This window comes from Cupressus sempervirens, chromosome 6 (genome assembly GCF_028749045.1).
Source record: "Cupressus sempervirens isolate cs-2001-9-10 chromosome 6, ASM2874904v1, whole genome shotgun sequence".
NCBI classification, from domain to species: domain Eukaryota; kingdom Viridiplantae; phylum Streptophyta; class Pinopsida; order Cupressales; family Cupressaceae; genus Cupressus; species Cupressus sempervirens.
The window spans coordinates 89,103,716-89,121,511 of record NC_143123.1 but is presented as its reverse complement, the minus strand read 5'-3'; the positions used below and the strand labels follow the sequence as shown (position 1 = coordinate 89,121,511).

Here is a 17,796-nt window from a genome sequence, read left to right as displayed (position 1 = left end):
ATATGTAGGATGCTTCAGGAAGATTCTAGGCAGGCTGCAAGAAATTAGAGGCACTTTCAACCTCTTACAAGAGTTGTCTTCTAATCAATTACAACTTGGGAAATGCAAATGAAATTAAAGTTGTGTTTTGAAGGTTTTGTCGAACTCATGTAATTATCCATGAAAGTCAACATATGTACATTGGTGTCTAGGATCATGGGGGGGAATGGGATATAAGTAAGCACATAAAATGACAAAGATTTTCTTTAATGAGTACCAAAAATGAAGAATCCCAATCAGGCAGCGATTAATGTAAAAAAAAATATACTCTCCAAATTATACAAATTCAGTGGATGGGAAGACATATACACATTGTTCGATCATATGAAGTGATAAAGGGCAAAACATAATATGATCAAATAGTGAAATAAATATACAAATACACCATCAATAATCAACATACATAAATTTATTTCCAATAAAGAAATAGCCTAAAAGGAGGAAATTATTCAATGAATACAACATATGACAGAGAAGTGTAATATCTTCTTTTATGAATTTATGATAAAATATAGACTGATCCAGCAAGAGACATTACAAGGAAGTCAAAAAAAGAATTGTTCCCAGATGAATGATAGAAGCTTATTATTCTCATCTTTCTTCACTCAACATGAGTGATTGTCTGTCCTGACTTGGTATTACATTTGTTTCAAGCTTTGTAGTCTTGTTTGTTAGAGTAATTATTTATTACGCTTATTAATTAGATTGTGTTGATTTAATTAATTAAGTCTTTTATTACTCTAGTTACTTAAGCTTTCTCTTAGGTGCATATAATTAATATTTTTTATTAATATAATGCGCAAACTTAGTTTTATTTCCCTTTAGGGTTTCGTTCACCTTTAAGGTTGAACTTTTGTACTTTTTGTTTGCATAACTTGGAATACAATTTTGCTCTCACACCGCTGAGATTTTTCAAGCGCTGTTTTTTCTCTTTCGGTTTTTCTTTAGCAGGTTATTTGCATGCAGGTAATCTTTGGGCACTGTGAAGTTGACTTTCATCAACATCTTCATGGTACCAGAGCCTCCCTGCTACTTCTCTATTGAATAATTTTTGAAGCCGCGATTCAGAGACACAAACCCCAGTTTGTTTGTGCTTTCTTCTTCAATCGGGGGGAGGAGTGAATTTTCAAGGCACTTTGGGCCTAAATGGACGCTACCATTGAGTCCAAAAGGCGTATTATACTAAGGATTCATATAAAACTTTTCGTTCTTGGCTTCCGGGCATCTAGGAAATTATTTTTAGCTCCCCAAGAGGCCGTATGGACGAGTTTTTTTGCATTTATTTCAATTTTTTTTAAAAAATGCAAGGCCGCTTAGCGGCCACTACCGTGCCATTGTGGCCTCGCTCACATGACAGTCACTCTTTGTCGAAGCCGGCTGTGCCACTCCCGTAATGCCCGGCCCCGACCGCCACCAATGGGCCACCAACCCACCACCGCCGTGAGCAGAGCAGCAATAGCACCGTCGGGTTTTCTTCCCAGGCACCACCGCTATCGATGGACCACTGCCTGTCACCGCTTTGGCGAGTGACGTCACACTTAGGGGGCCTATGTCAACATTCTGCGACTGCTGACGTCATTTTTCAGTGCTGCGTCACCTTTTTCCAGTGGTTGATGTCATCAGTTCCGGCCCTGTGTTGACGTCATTTTTTGGCTAGGTGACGTCATCTTTCCAGCTACTAACGTTAGCAAATAGGCAGCCGGATTTCATTGCCGGTGACATCCTCTTGATGGCCATACGGCCGTCAAATTTTGTCCCAGGTCTGTAATTTTCCAGTGAGCTCCTCTTTTGGACCTGCAGTCGATTTTTTGGCCATAACTTGAGCATACGAAGGTATTTTTCCGATCTGAAAGAAGTGTCGGAAAGCTGATTCAGAGACAAAGACAATGGTGTTGGTTTCATTTTATTTTGAGTTCGTTTGAGCTCCCATTTTTAGCGTTGAAGTAGAGGCTTCTATTTCCTCCTCTGCATCTAGAATCCAGGTTCTTTTCTCAGTTTTTGTGTGTTCAATAGTTGTTTCTTTGGTTTTTGAGGGATATATTTATACGTTGTGGAGGGGAGAATTTTCATTTTTGTAATTTGCTTCAGAATAAGACCCTTCTGCTTTTGTCTTCTTCTCTCAATGTCAGATCCTTCTATGACCCAGCTCACGCCACACAACTATCATGCTTGGAAAACACAAATGACTAGGTTTCTTATGTCAAGAGGCTTATGGTCATGTCTAGATGCGAACCAACCTGTTCTGCAACGCCCTTTTGAGATTCTTTAGCATAGAAACAAAATGGAAGCCATGGGATTGATTGCATTGAACATCTCAGGTAGTCTACTATTTCACTTGGATAGTTTGACCACTCTACTGGCTATTTGGACCAAATTTCAAACTTTTTTTGGTACAGTGAATGAGTTCCGAGCACTACAGCTTGATGCAAAGTTGACTTCTTTGACACCAGCTAGCTTTCCCACTATTGAAGACTTCTTGATGAAGTTCAAATCTTTACATACAATTTTGTAGGGATGTGGGGAAACCAAAACAGATGATGAGTGTATTTTTTTGATACTCTCAAAGTTGCAAGGACAGTATTAGATCTTCTCTTCCACTTTCTACTCCACTATGGATGCCTTGGGTAACAAACATCAGATGCCCTCATTTGAGACATTTTGTGATTGGTTGACACGGAAACAGGCAAAGATCCAATAGGTGATGCCTCTGGCTCTTCTAGCCAGGCATTGTTTGCTCAGACTTCTCAGGGGAAACCAAAACAGAAAGCCAAACTGAAGAAAGATACACCAAAAACTGATTCCAAACCTCCAGCTAACCCTTTCAAGGGTAAATCTTCTTCGAAGTCTACTAAGTCCACCTCCAAGACTAAGAAGAAATCAACTGAGACTTGCAATTTTTGTGGAAAGGATGGACATCCTGTTTCTAGGTGTTGGAAACGTTTGGAGGCTTTAGAGGAAGCCATGCAAGAGCATCACATTTAAGCTCCTAAGTCTTCATCCCCCCTGCAGGGAAAGTTCACACTCTTACTGCACGAGCTATGACTTCTAGGCCTACTTGGATTCTTGATTCCAGTGCCTCTCACCATATGACAAACACTCAGTAGTTGATCACCTCTCTTGCCCCTTGTGCTACTTCACAGATTGCTGTGGGGAACTCATCACATCTTTTAGTCATGGGTTCTGGTTCTGTTGCATTAGCTGGGGGTTCTCTTCAGGATGTTCTCCTTGTCCCTGACATATCGATGAACCTATTGTCTATTTATCAGATTTGCCACTCTGGCTCTGGTAAGATAGTTGAGCTCTCACCACATGAAGTGGTTATCCAGGACTTGCATGATTCTGAGATGATTGTGGCTACTGGGAGTGTTGACTTTGCATCTCGCCTCTACAAATTTGATGGATTTGAGTCTTCTGATGACACAGGTTCATGTCTTGTTGCACATGCAGATTCAGTAAGCAGACTTTGGCATGAGCGTTTGGGCCATGTCAATTACAAATATCTTTAGCAAATGAGTACACATGCACTTGTTCTTGGGCTTCCCAAAATCTCCTGCACAGATGGTGTTTGTCAGGGTTGTGCTCTTGGCAAACAACATAAGGATCCTTTTCCACATGGACAAGCCACTCGTGCTTTGGCACCATTGGAGTTGATCTGATAGTGACCTCATGTCATTTCTCACTCCTTTTTCTGGTGCCAAATATGTGCTTACTTTCATTGATGACTTCTCCAAACGTACATGGGTGTACTTTTTGAAGTACAAGTTTGATGTCTTTGACTCCTTTCGAGTCTTTAAGACATTTGTAGAGAAGTAGTTTGGTCTTTCTATCCAGTGGATACACACAGATAATGGGGGGGAGTATGTGAACCAAGCGTTTAGGGATTTTTTCTCTGAACATGGTATTCACCATCAGTTTTCAGTACCCTACACCCCTCAATAGAATGTTGTGGCAGAGAGAAAGAACAAAACACTTTAGGAGATGGCTAATTGTATGATTCAGTCCAGGTCCATGGATTCGTGTTTTTGGGAAGAGGCAGTTAATTGTGCCAACTATATTCAGAATTGGATGCCTCACAAGGCAGTTCAACATATGACTTCTGAGGAGGCTTGGTCTCATGTCAAGCCTGATGTATCTTCATTTCAAGTTTTTGGTAGTGAAGCATGGGCATTTGTACCAGATGCTTAAAGGAGAGCAATGGAGTGGAAGAGCTGACACCTCATTTTTGTTGGCTACTACGAAGATGTTAAGGCCTATAGGTTGTTTGATCCTGATAGGTTGTTTGATCCTGATTTCAGAGAGGTCCTATTTCGACAGGATGTATAGTTTGATGGGCACCTTCCTGTAGTAGATACCCTATCTCCAGAGTCTACTTCACTTACCACTACTCCCTCATCCTTTCCACTCTCTTTTCTGGATGATGAGGATGATGATCTTGGTGATCCCCATTTACCTCCGCCATAGGATCCTCCCTAGTTGCCTAAATGGGCTCGAGCTACAGTTGAGGCTTGAGGATCTCTAGCTAGTGACCCGTCCACTTCCTGTCGCACCCATTCTCATACTATGGGTTCTAGTCTTCTTAGTCATGCCATTTGTGCTGATCCTCAGACATTTGTAGCAACGACAGGACATTCTGAGTGGGACAATGCAATGGAGGAGTATTCTTCTTTGATGAAGAATCATACTTGGGATCTTTGTTCTCTTCCTAAGGGAAGAAAGGTAGTGCGATGCAAATGGCTATATCGTACTAAGTTTGTTGTTGATGGTTCTATTGATAAGTACAAGGCACGTCTTATTGCGAAGGGTTTTTCACAAGTTGAGGGTATTGATTACACTGAGACATTTACCCCTATCGCCAAGATGAACTCTATTCGCCTTGTCTTATCCCTTGCAACTTCACAGGGATGGCCCATTTTTCAGATGGATGTGAAGAGTGCATTCTTGCACAGTGATCTTACTGAGGAGATTTACATGGAGCAGCCTCAGGGATTTGTGCAGGATTCCTCCTTGGTTTGCAGACTCCAACACTCACTATACGGTCTCAAATAGGCCCCTTGGGCTTGGTATGAGAAGATTAAATCCTTTTTGCGCTGCCATTTCGATCCTACAGTCTACATTCAGCATCTTGAGGCTGAGGTTTTGATCCTTGTGCTATATTTTGATGATCTTCTTCTCACATTTAGCTTGTCCTCTATGATTAAGGATGTTCAAAGAGCATTGATGGAACAATTTCAGATGACTGATCTTGGTCTGCTACACTATTTTTTTGATCTACAGATTATTCAGTCCCCTGTTGGAATCTTTGTTTACTAGCATAAGTATGCTCTTGACATGCTTTGACACTTTGACATGCTTGATTGCAAGCCTGCTCCTACACCTTTTCAATCGGGTGTTACTTTGTCTACCTCTTGCACTTCGCCTTCAGTGGATCCCACGTTGTACAGGCAGTTGGTTGGTAGCTTGTTGTACCTGACACACACTTGTCTTGATCTCTCCTTTGCAGTGGGTCTTGTCTCTTGGTTTTCACATGAGCCTCATGAGAGTCATTGCCAAGTTGCCAAGCATATTTTGAGATACATTCAGGGCACATTGATGTATGGCATTCATTACACATCAGGGACTCCTCACATTGTTGGCTACACTGACTCAGATTGGGCCGGTGTTGTTGATGATCAAAAGTCTACTTCCGGCTTTGTTTTTTGTCTTGGCTCTAGTCCTATCACATGGTCATGCAAGAAGCAGAAAGCTCACGCACTTTCATCTATAGAGGCTAAGTATCAAGCTACAGTGCTTGCTAGTTAGGAGATTTTATGGCTTCGGTAGTTCATGACTGAGTTTGGTTTTCCTCCTGATCATCCCACTATTCTGTGGTGCGATAATCAGAGTGCTATTCATATTTCCCACAACCCGGTGGAACATCAGTGCACTAAACACATTGAGCTTCATATGTATTTCATCCGTCATCTGATCCAAGATGGTGTTCTCTCTTTGGAGTATATTCCCACTGATGCCCAGGTTGTCGACATCTTCACCAAGTCATTTGCATCGCCTCGCTATCTTCAATTGTGGTCTATGCCTAGGGTTATGGAAGTTGCCCTTGGGGGGTCGTGTTGAGGCCTTCCTTCATGTTTTTTCAGGATGTTTGTTCTATCTCTTTTTGGAGAGAGGTTTTCCCACTGGGTTTTCTCCTTTGTCTCCGATTTTCAAAGATTTCCTTGTTTTGGGTACTTGATCAGGCCTTGTTGTCGGGACCCATTTTCCTGCTTTCATAACTTTGCGAGGTTAGCTTCCTCCTGAGCTTCGCTTAAGGGGGGGTGTTAGAGTAATTATTTATTACGCTTATTAATTAGATCGCGTTGATTTAATTAATTAAGTCTTTTATTACTCTAGTTACTTAAGCTTTCTCTTAGGTGCATATAATTAATTTTTTTATTAATTATAATGCACAAACCTAGTTTTATTTCCCTTTAGGGTTTCGTTCACCTTTAAGGTTGAACTTTTGTACTTTTTGTTTTCATAACTTGGAATACAATTTTACTCTCACACTGCTGAGATTTTCCAAGCTCTGCTTTTTCTCTTTTAGTTTCTCTTCAGCAGGTTATTTGCATGTAGGTAATCTTTGGGCATTGTGAAGTTGGCTTTCATCAACATCTTCATTGTTGGTGTGCATGTTTTTTTAATATTGAGGGGTATTGTGTTTGATCATGAAAAAGAGATGGTGACATTCACATTTATGTGCTGCATCATAATTTGTCGCCAATAGAGTATATTATATATTTTTTCAAATCAAAATGAATGGACACAAATTTAATTTGCATGTCTAGCTTGCACTAAACTGTATGGTGGTTGTTGGTGGTATGGAAATGAGATCAGAAATTGAATATTTACTTCCTCTTACTAAATTGTTGACCAATTCTTAGCAATAAAAATAAATATTCACCCCTACCCAAATGGGAAATATTGACTACTCCAAAAGTTGGGTTAACTAATTGTTTTATTTTCTAGCCCTTATTTCGGCTTCCAACTCTCCTTAATCAACTCCAATGCACTGCAAGCAAGATAAACTAGTGCAGATCAACATGTAACTATAATCTTATTTGTAATATGGTCTTTTCTTCATTAGTTGTTGGATCATGATTTATTCCCACTACATTCAATTATAACTCACTATAAAAGACATAAACAAATCAGGAAAAATAATTTACAAGCTCTATTTGCTCGGTCATAAAATTTGAAGTGGCAGCTGGATAAATCTACAATTAGTGTTTGGAGGTTAAACCTTATTTGTTATAGGCGAGGAAATGAAACACCTTCAGTCATAGAACTTGATCATTTTGTTTTTCTATAGTTTTTGGCTTGTTTCATTTAATGGAGAGCTTAGTGCAACTGGAAGCCTTGTTCAAAGGGCTTTAGAATTCACAGGATTTAGAAGAACAAGCTCATGCTAAGAGAACTTTGTAGTATTTTTTAGTAAATATAGAATATATTTCATAATGTCAATTCAGTTTTTATAATGAGTTTTCTCCTTATGCATTGGTTATGTCCAATTCCAGGTTGTTGAAATAGTTCATTAAATATTCTATTTCCCTGCAGTTGCGTTTGGATATTCACAACTATGTTGTAGGATACCTTTCTACTAGAGGGCCAAAATTACAACCGTATGTGACTAGGTTTCTGATCCAACATCTTTTTTGTGTCACAAAATTGGGATGGTATGATGAAGCCAGACTTTGACAGATTCATAAGGAATCCATGGACTTCTTGAGCCAGTCAATGGCAGGTTACTATTTCATTGGGCTAATTTTTTTGAATCAAATTATTGTAGAGATGAATCGGCAAAAATCTAGAATTTCCCTTTGATACATCATCAAAAATTTCTTTCTCCTTCAAGGACTTGGCTCTTTTCCAAAATTTTCAAATCTCCATAATTTCATTGTAGCAATTAAAAACTTAGTTACCGGATTCGTGAGTCAAAGGCCAGATCCAGATTGAGGTCTGAGCTGGATTTGGATTTGAGCGTGGATCCAGGATCCTGCTTATGGATCCATCAGGATCCTGCAGCAATTAAAAACTTAGTTACCAGATTACCTTAGTTACAAAGAGGGGACTCACCAAGTAATGTAAAATGTTAGAGATAAACTAAAACAACTTCTAAAATTCAAATACAACAAGACTTAGTGGCCATACAGGCAACTACAGATGTAAACCATAGATATCATCAAATTAGTCTTTCAGCCCTAAGCAACTGGGAGCAATTGAGTTTTTTCCTTTGGTGAATAACAAATGAAAGGTAAAAAGTTGTTTTCTTTTGTCTTTGTATAGTTAGTGTATTTAGGTAGGTACTTCTAGGGCAAGTTATATTTTTTAAAAACCTTTATTATTATTTTATTTAATAAAAAAAGAATTCCTTGAAAATGTTGTTTACTGGTCCCAAGTATGACCAAGGTACAATCCTGGACTGTGGGTCATGTGTAACATACCTGAGATGTTCCTAGGCAGGACCTACAACCCAGGGGCCAGAACCTTATCCTGATTATCGACAGGAAGTACTTGTAGCCAACACAGATATGTATTTTTACATGGTGTACACTACATGAAGTACTCACATATATAACAAGATGTTATTTATTGAGTAGGTGAAATCCTACACAAACAAGCATCTTGAGTTTCATAAAATAGCGCCACCAGTCTATCTGGCATAATCTTATTATAATTCAGGGCATAACAACCAAGGCAACTTCAATTTTCTTTTGATCTAGGGTATGTGAAAATACTAAAGTAATTGAGATTTAGTGCATGTGTAAATTGAATTTTATGAAGACAATATTGTCTAACATTTTCTTTTTATGTACATAAACATTTTTAATCACAATAACCAGCCAAGAAATGCTATGTATGGATCCTCAAGTGTGCTTGAGGGCAATTAGTTAAAAAATAAGCATGGCTATAATCAATTAGAAATTCACATTATTATTGTTATATTATGCCAATGTATCTTGAACTTATAAGCATCTCAAAAAATGCATTCTATATTTTTAGCAAACAATGTGTTATTTGTATATTTGGCCCTTCAACGTACATTGATCCCTATATTCTGGAATAAAGGTATCAGGGAACTAGTGTCAATTACTTTGACAGTTCTATTTAAAATAGTGTACTTTCTTGCTGATAAGAGCCTTCACAATAATCTAGCCCCATTGGATATGTCTCCTCAATTTTAAATGCGTACCACTCCAGTGAACAAATAATATTTAACATTGTCAAGTGCAGCTTAATACTGACAGGATGAAGGCTGTCAATAATGAAAACAACATTAGTCTTTTTTATTCTTTGGAAAAAGAAAACTAGCAAAACTGAGATGCACATGAACTTGACTAATGTATCTTCTCAAGAAAACTCCAATGCAGGTCTGCTACTTTCACCAAGTATTCTCTTGTATCTTCGACATCAAGTATTGGTACCATATGGGAAAGTATGCTTGATGATTCAGAACTCTAGACCCAGAAAGAATACCTGATGTTGTATGTGAAGCAAGCCCAAACATGGATGCAATTCCCTCCCCAGCAACTGTATGATTTCCACACACTGGTGGCCTATTCTTTTTGTTTGATTTTGGTGAAAATTTTGTACTTGACTCAATAGTTCCATTATTTCTACCATTCTCTGCAAATGCAGACATTCGATAATCTAGTTCACCATTTGTCTTTCTTGCTATTGATGCATGTTCTAGAAGAGGAAGGACTATCTTTCAAATCCTCCTGAGAGACAATAATATATTCAAGCTGGCCTGAGAGGTGCCTACAAGGTGGTTCCTTTTCTAATAAGCTTATCAATGGCTGCACTGCCTCATGCTGAGATGATGAAACTTGTGTAGTTCCAACTATCCTATTCAAAGACCGAGGAATCTGTTTCTATGACTGATATGTGCTAAATCTTTGTATTAATGGTATTCCTCGGTGCTATCTTACTGTGTTTACATCCAAGAAAGAAAGCTCCTGGCGTCCTGAAACCAACTGGTCACAATCCTTAGACAAACCCACCAGTGGATCTTTTCCCATAAAAGATAAAACATTTTCTGCAAGCTCTAATGAATTAGTAACTACTGAAGTCTATAATACTCCTGATGTTGAACATGACTTCTATGTTTGACCTGGGCTATTCCTTGAATCAAAATGATTTAGATCTGACCTTTGAGATTGTGATATTGACATTTGTGAAGGCTCTCAAGTTATTGTTGGCATATGGTGGGGGTCAAGAAGGGTAGGCCTAATATTTACAGGATCTAGCTAACTAGAGAGTGGCTAAGCTACATCACGATATCCCAAAACATGATGTAAAGGCTCAAGTGAACCTGACTGTGATGTTCTGAAAAACTATATATTAAAGAAGAAGTTGCACTAGCACCAGCCATAGAGTCAAGTCATGTTGCTTCATTCAAGTTGTGAAGGGTATTAACAAGTCTAATTAGTATGTGATTCTTAGAAGATATTCGACAGAAATTATTCCTGGGAGTAGAACTCTGAAGCTTGAATATTTGCCACATGTCGTCAATTGCCAAATATACAATTTCTCTATACTTTTCATAATCTATTTCTAGAAACCCAATTAACTTAGGCAACCCCCCACATGCAATAAACATCTACAAGGCTAGTGGACTTGTTTGGCACAATTGTTGTACAAAATATGCTACTTGCATACAAATTTCTCTTGAGTTGTCAGGTTGAGAAAACTTAATGATAACTGGAATACGACCAATAAGGCAAGCATTCTATTGGAAAGCTGCATTATCTTTAATGAGATGATTAAGAATTTGTAGCACAGAAGTTGTAACTCGGTTGTTAACCACTTCAGGTATTTCCCTCAAAGGCATTAACCCGTTCTGACTAAAATGGATTATTTTCTGATTAGGACACCGCTGAAACATTATAGTAAGTTTTTGGCATGCAGACTATCACCATATCTCCTGATTTTTTTGGTTTCAACAGGCTAATCAATATACTTACTTTTATAGCTTGTACATAGGGAAAATATCCATGTGTCAAATTTTTACCTCAAATCCAAGTCCATCTGTTCTAATGCCATCCTCTTTAACAACATCCAACATCAAAGAAGATAAAGAATTTCCATTTGTCCTTTCTCCTTTTCCATCTATTTTCTTCTAATCCATCCTTTCCCTCAATTTGTTTGCTAGATCATTATTTCCATATTTAGTTAAATTTGAACTACCCAAATTCATTTGAGAAGGTGTAGTAGATGAGGTAGATGCTTCTGCAATTTTTGATTCTTGATGACTGTCTAGAGGTCCCTCAAATAAGTCATCCAAGGAGCCATCTACAACTGTATCACTGAACCTACTTGGTATTAAAGATGATGTTGAGTTTGAAGCCTCCTTTGCAAGATTTGATTCTCTAGCCTTTTGCTCATCACTATCAACATTAATGCCATTTGTTATAGCTTTATAATCATTTAATGACAAAAGATTTATTTCTGTAGAAAGAACTTTTTCGTTCATCTCTAAATTGCCATTGGATGTTGGAGAGTCTTTCTTTTCACAAATAGTTACTTCATCCAGAGTACTTGGCATTTGACAAAGTTGGCATCACCAATGATTCTGCAGTACATTTAGGTGTTTCTTCTAAAGAATACCCTAGAAAATTCAAATTCAAATTCATTAACAGGTTTTTAGGAATATCCAATGTTGCCTCTTGTGCTAATGCTTTGTCACTCTCACTATTAGTAATACTGGAACTCTTAGTGGGAAGTTTTGGAGATGTTAAAGGTGATCCTTATCTATCATTGTCTTTATTGATTGATTCATTAGTGGTCATATCTTTTATTGTTGATTGTGCAACTATATTTTCTTTAAATGTTGACTTGAACAATACCCTTCTAATATTCTATGCAGATGGTCAACCAAATATACTAAATATGTGATAGAATGAAGTGATAGGTTTCTTTCGCTCCATAAGATTCCATTGATATCTTATAAGAAAACACCATTTCTTATGAGTTTTCTTTCTAAACATCATATCCTTTATGTTGTTGCTTTCTTACTAGTTACAAATGAAATCTTACTAGTTACAAATAAAATGCGGAATAAAGTGACTGAAGTTTTACTTGCAATGTCTTGTTTTAACGACTGTACTTCAATTTTTAACATTTTTTCATATTATGTGTCAATTTAATAGTCTAAAGTTCTTACAACTGTACAACCTAGCTTATTTTTTATCTATTACATTGTCTAAAAATGAAAGTAGCTTCCATTTTCTGCAATAATATCTTATTTGGTTTGAAAGGGTAATTCTTTTGTATTAGTTGTGTCTTGTATTTTTTGTCATGTATTTTAGTGTCATTGCAAAAGAGAGGTGAATTAATCCCATGAGCATAGCTGGAAGTCAGATTTGAAGGGAGGAAAGAAAGTTAAATGGTGTCAAAACTTTCTTCGGTTCTTGGAACCACCCAAAGTGTTTCTTGCGCTTAAAGTGCCAACAAAAGATTATCTGCAGCCTGCAATATTTGATTTCACTAATTCTTTTATTACCGAGGGCCAATGTGTTGATTTTTATTTGAACTACCCCCATTAATATTGAGCAGCTCCCTAGCTACCGTAATTTGTTGTTGTTCCCATATTTTGATCTGTATCGTCCGTTTTGGGTGCAATTCCTTTTTCCACCATAAATTTAATGTTGTTGCTATGGTGCTAGTTGGGGTTTTTCTTGACTAACTGCTCATACTTGGTTCTTTCTTGCATTCTGTGTATTGGACAGTATTGGGAAACAAAAGACAGTAGAGGAATTTTCCAAAAGGGTATGTGTGTAAAAAAATGTTCTATTCTCCATAATAAATACAAGGAGGCAGAGACAATGACGAAATGGAACTATATTATTTTATTTTTCTCATATGTGTGTGCTCTTTATGAGCATACATGCATATTAGAATAGATTAACATCATATGTATAGATAAGAGTTCATCTAAGACCCCAATTTTAAAATGTCGTTCCTTGACTTCTTAGTGTGAGATATCTTGTTTCTTTCATTTGTATGATCTAAACTACTTATAAGAAAAGATCTACTTGGTCATGTATTAAAGATTCAGATTATTAGCCTTATTTGTTTCTTTTATTAGCACATTTTTTTGTTGCAGGCATTTGGATAACTATTATCATCAGTATCGACAAATGAGCAACTTTCTGTATCAAGAGAACTTTTATTCTAGGTGCTTCTTTATACTTCATGTACTCGTCTTCTTGGTTTTGACTAATTTCTTCATATAAAATTTAGCTTCAAACTTCAAAATTTTGAAGATTAACTTATAAATAGAAGAAATGATTATATGTTTTATTTCTTGGAAGTTAATCTTGATTAACTATGAAGTTGTTGCTTCATTTGCTAGTTACATTATAGCTACTCCCAATGTGGCCTTGGTTGAGATGGCACAAATTGACTTGTAAATATTGTTCAATAAATGTAGATAGGAAAAATAATGGAATTGAAGATAAAAGTACAGTATTTGGCATGAAAATAATGGGAGGAGGATGCTAACTATTTCAAATCATGATTGTTGATGGAGGAGTTGATCAGTTGTTCAAGATACTTCCATACATAAGAGTTCAAAGATTGATCATCTATATGTTAAAGAGATGGGAAAACTTGGCATGTCATTTACTGCAGTTATAAATTATCGTTTATTATAATTTATCATTTAATGGCGATTCAAAGAATTTTAATTTTTCTTTATGGTTTGTTTCTTTGAAATAAAGATTAGCATGCTTTGTAGAAAACTAGTAAGTTGTTATATCATTATATGAAACAAGAATTATGTTTTGATGCTTTTTTTTGCTAATTACTACAGATATGTATCTCAAGGGTCAAAGATCTTGTAACATCATCACTTGCTGGATCGACTGGTAGAAGTTCAAGGAGGAAGTGATGAAAACAAAATGTTGAGAGTTTTGGGATATGCTGAGGTGCACAAGGTATAGACCCTTTTTTGTTATTTAGAAATATTATGAGAACAAATATCTTATCTCAAGAAATACACATCAAAATTAATGCTATTGATAATCATGAAAGTTAAATAGGAGTTAATTGATAATCACATTAAAATAAATTTGCATATTTTTCTTCACATTTAACAATGGGTACTAGAACCTAGGGGCCATTCAAATCAAGAATACATAGTGCAAGCTATTTTTATACTAAGGACAGATATTTGAAGCATGACCATAAAGAACAATAAGAAAGTCATAAGCTTTCGAAAAATATTGCAATTAGTCATGAATATGTAAATAATTTGAAATGTCTCTATTATTGTGGCTTTTTTCAAGCTATTTTGGCAAAATATAGAGTTTAATTTGAGAGGCTCCCGATCACAACATGGTTCAATGTAGATGTCTCTCTTGATATGGCTCTTTTTAGGTTATTCCACCAAATTTTAGAATTTAACTTGACAAGTTCCAAATCATGGCATAGCTCATTGAGTTTCATTGAGTTCTAGGCAAAAGGCCAATGTGGCTTGATTCAAAACTCTTTCTCCACATTTTGGGATCTTGACGAATATTTAATCCATGTGAGTAAAATGCTCTTCTCATTAGTGAATTGTGACCAATTATTTTAATATTGTTCTATTCCATGTACAATATTTACTCTTTTTATGGAGTTTAAGGGTGTTTGTTTTATTTAAGTTTTTGCATTTTTAGTTTTAGTGTGAGATTTTTTTTTTCAAAAATACAGATTATGTTTTTCTTGCAGGATCTTTTCTCAGTTACATGGAATGTGAAAGAATCACATTCTTAATATGTATTGTTGTAGTTATTTAGGAGTTGGTATTATATTTAAAGTATTTTGACATTATTTTTACTTAGTATTGTGATAATATGGTTTCTATTCCACTAGAAGGTTTGAGAATGTTGTAGACATTATTTTAATATTAGTATGGGTAATGGTGATGAAATTGATAGGTTGACAAGTGTACACCAGCAAGCTCATCTTCTACTCTATAAGCCACCTAGAATTAGATAGATGTCTACAGTTCTTGCCATGACACATAAAAATTATGGGAGTTGGTACCAAAATATGATACTTGAATTGACGTTGTTCGTATGCAAACTCAAAATTTTGCAAGCACTCAGAGCTTCAATTTTTGGTAGATCATTTGTTCCTCTTCTATAGCCTTTTTAATTAGTAGATCACAACCATAATTAACACAATAGTCACCTTACCATACATTGTAAGAAGTGAATTTCTTTGTCTAGATACATCTGTATGCATGATAAAAATGGTAAATGACATTAAAAGGGCCTCAATCCAAGTGTTACAATTATTTCATCATTTTTGTTTATTTAAAGTTAGTGCTATTATATACTTAGAGCATACACAAGTACATATAACAAAACATTTTCTTCAAAAAAATTGTCTACATATCAAAGCTGATTTATGACCATTATAATAGAACCATTTCCTCGACCTCTATCTTTCTCTTTACATAGGAACACAAGTTGAATGGTAGAAGACATAGAGTTCCAAAACCTTAAAGGTGAGATTTGTAAGTGCATCATCTTCACATTTATATGCTTTTAAAATAAATCATATGAAAAACTTAAAATGGAAGTAATTCTTACTCTTGTATCTTGAAGTGTTGTGTTAGACTATTATTTCCAACAATAATGGATGTTCAAATATGAAGTAATCTGCAATACACCATACAAATGTATTTAGAGATCTAAGTTGTATAAGAATCTTTAACTCAAAGGAGTTTTATAATGCATTCACTTGTCATGTTAATGGTTTTAATAGATTTAGATTCACCTTCTTATTAGTTTTATGATGCATTCTTTAAAGGGTGCTAGCTCAATGGAAGGGCACCTACTTTACAAGCAGGAGGATGGTGGTTCAATTCTATCATGCCTTATGATGACTAAATATACTATTAAATATGCTACTAAATATACTACTAAACATATGACTAAAAATACACTATTAAATATGTGATCAAATATGCTACTAAATATACTTCTAAATATGTGATTAAATATACTAAATATGTGATCAAATATACAACTAAATAAACCACTAAATATGTGACTAAATCAAGTACGAAATATAAGACTAAATATGTGACTAAATCAATGATAAAAATTAGTGACCAAATAAGTGACTAAAATTGTTTAGTAGTAAATTTAGTAGTGTTATAAATAACTAGATATTAACTATTATTAGTCACGTGACTAAGTTTAGTCATGTATATACAAAATTTAGTAGTTTTTTTAATCACATATTGCTATATTTGTACTAGTGATAATTTTTTTAGGACTCAATAACCTGATCACGTTATTGAAAACTATAAATAAAACAACATGTAAATGGTTATTATGTTGTTTTAGTGTGGTCCAAGAGATTCTACTATTGTTTCACATGTATTTTGGTACTAGGTATGCAAGTATCAGGGTTTTTTGTTCTTAGGAATACTAAATTTGATCTATTTTCATGTGCCAACATCTTATTTTATATTTAATTTTGTATCTTGTGATTGAGCATAAAATAATCATAAAAATTTGTTTAACTTTGTATTTGATCATGTATTCTATTTGTGTTATTGTTTATAGGGTAATGCTTGGAAATGATAAATTTTTTCTACTAAATCTTGTATCCACATGTTAGTTTATGTTTGTATCTTATGATTTAGCATAAAATAATGATGAAAATTTGTTTAGTTTTGTATTTTATTGTGTATTTGATTCATGTTATTGTTTGTAGGGTAATATGCATCTACAATCATGGGAAAGAACAAGAGACGAACACTTGAAAAATGAGAGGCAACAAAGTCACAAACAAGAGAGTGTATGAGGAGATTACATGAACATACATTATCAAATGCTTCTAATGTAAGCAATGAAAATCTACCCATTGATGTTGATGTCACAAATGCACTTGATTTGATAAAATAAAAAAAATCAACATACCCCAATTAAAATGATTGTGACAAATACACTTACATCACCTAATACCCCTAATGAGACATCTCAAGTTGACATGATGAATGTACATAATGTAAGTAATGAAAATATAGAGCACGTGTTTACATCAACATCTCCTAGCATAATTTGCAGAAAACCAAAGTTTATAATTGACATTGATGAAAATATTTTGAAGCCAATGCATGATAAAATGTCAGAAAGAAATTGTAGGAGAATAGTTCAAAAGATTTCAAATAACTATTTTGAAAATTTAAATCAAAGAGGAATATGTCAACTTGTTGAAATGGTTAAAAATCTGAAATTTAGAGAGACAATGAGAACTTTGGGGTTAAGAATATGAAAATAGTAGTGAATGAAGCATTGTTAGAAAACTCTTTCATGCATACCAATCCATTGATTCAAAAGCATGTAATAAAGATGCTAATACAAGTCGACGGGTCCTCACATCAACCGTAATGGGAAAGGAAATGGAAAAAACTTGTATGATAAGCAAAACAAGTAAATCATTAAGGATAAGTATAAGAACATTAGTCAAAGCCTTAGTGAGGCGAGAGAAAATTGAGAATTCTAATGAGACTTTTTTTGGTCATTCTAAGTTAGACTCCCAGTTAAGGATAAAGTTATTGTTAACGCATTAAGAACATTAATAGAAAATTTTTGGCATAACACAAGAGCTTCACCAAACCAAAAAGATGTTGTCAAAAGATGAATTGGAAAATCAAATCATGAGCCACATGCAAAACATTTAAAGCATCTCATGATTTAATAAGAGAGAGAAAACATA

At 35.4% G+C, this 17,796-nt stretch overlaps 1 pseudogene; it reads right to left on the bottom strand.

The window, feature by feature from the left end:
* Positions 1-1,362: 1,362 nt before the first annotated feature.
* Positions 1,363-17,796, bottom strand: part of LOC149551331 (MAP3K epsilon protein kinase 1-like) — a 74,550-nt pseudogene continuing 58,116 nt past the window's right edge.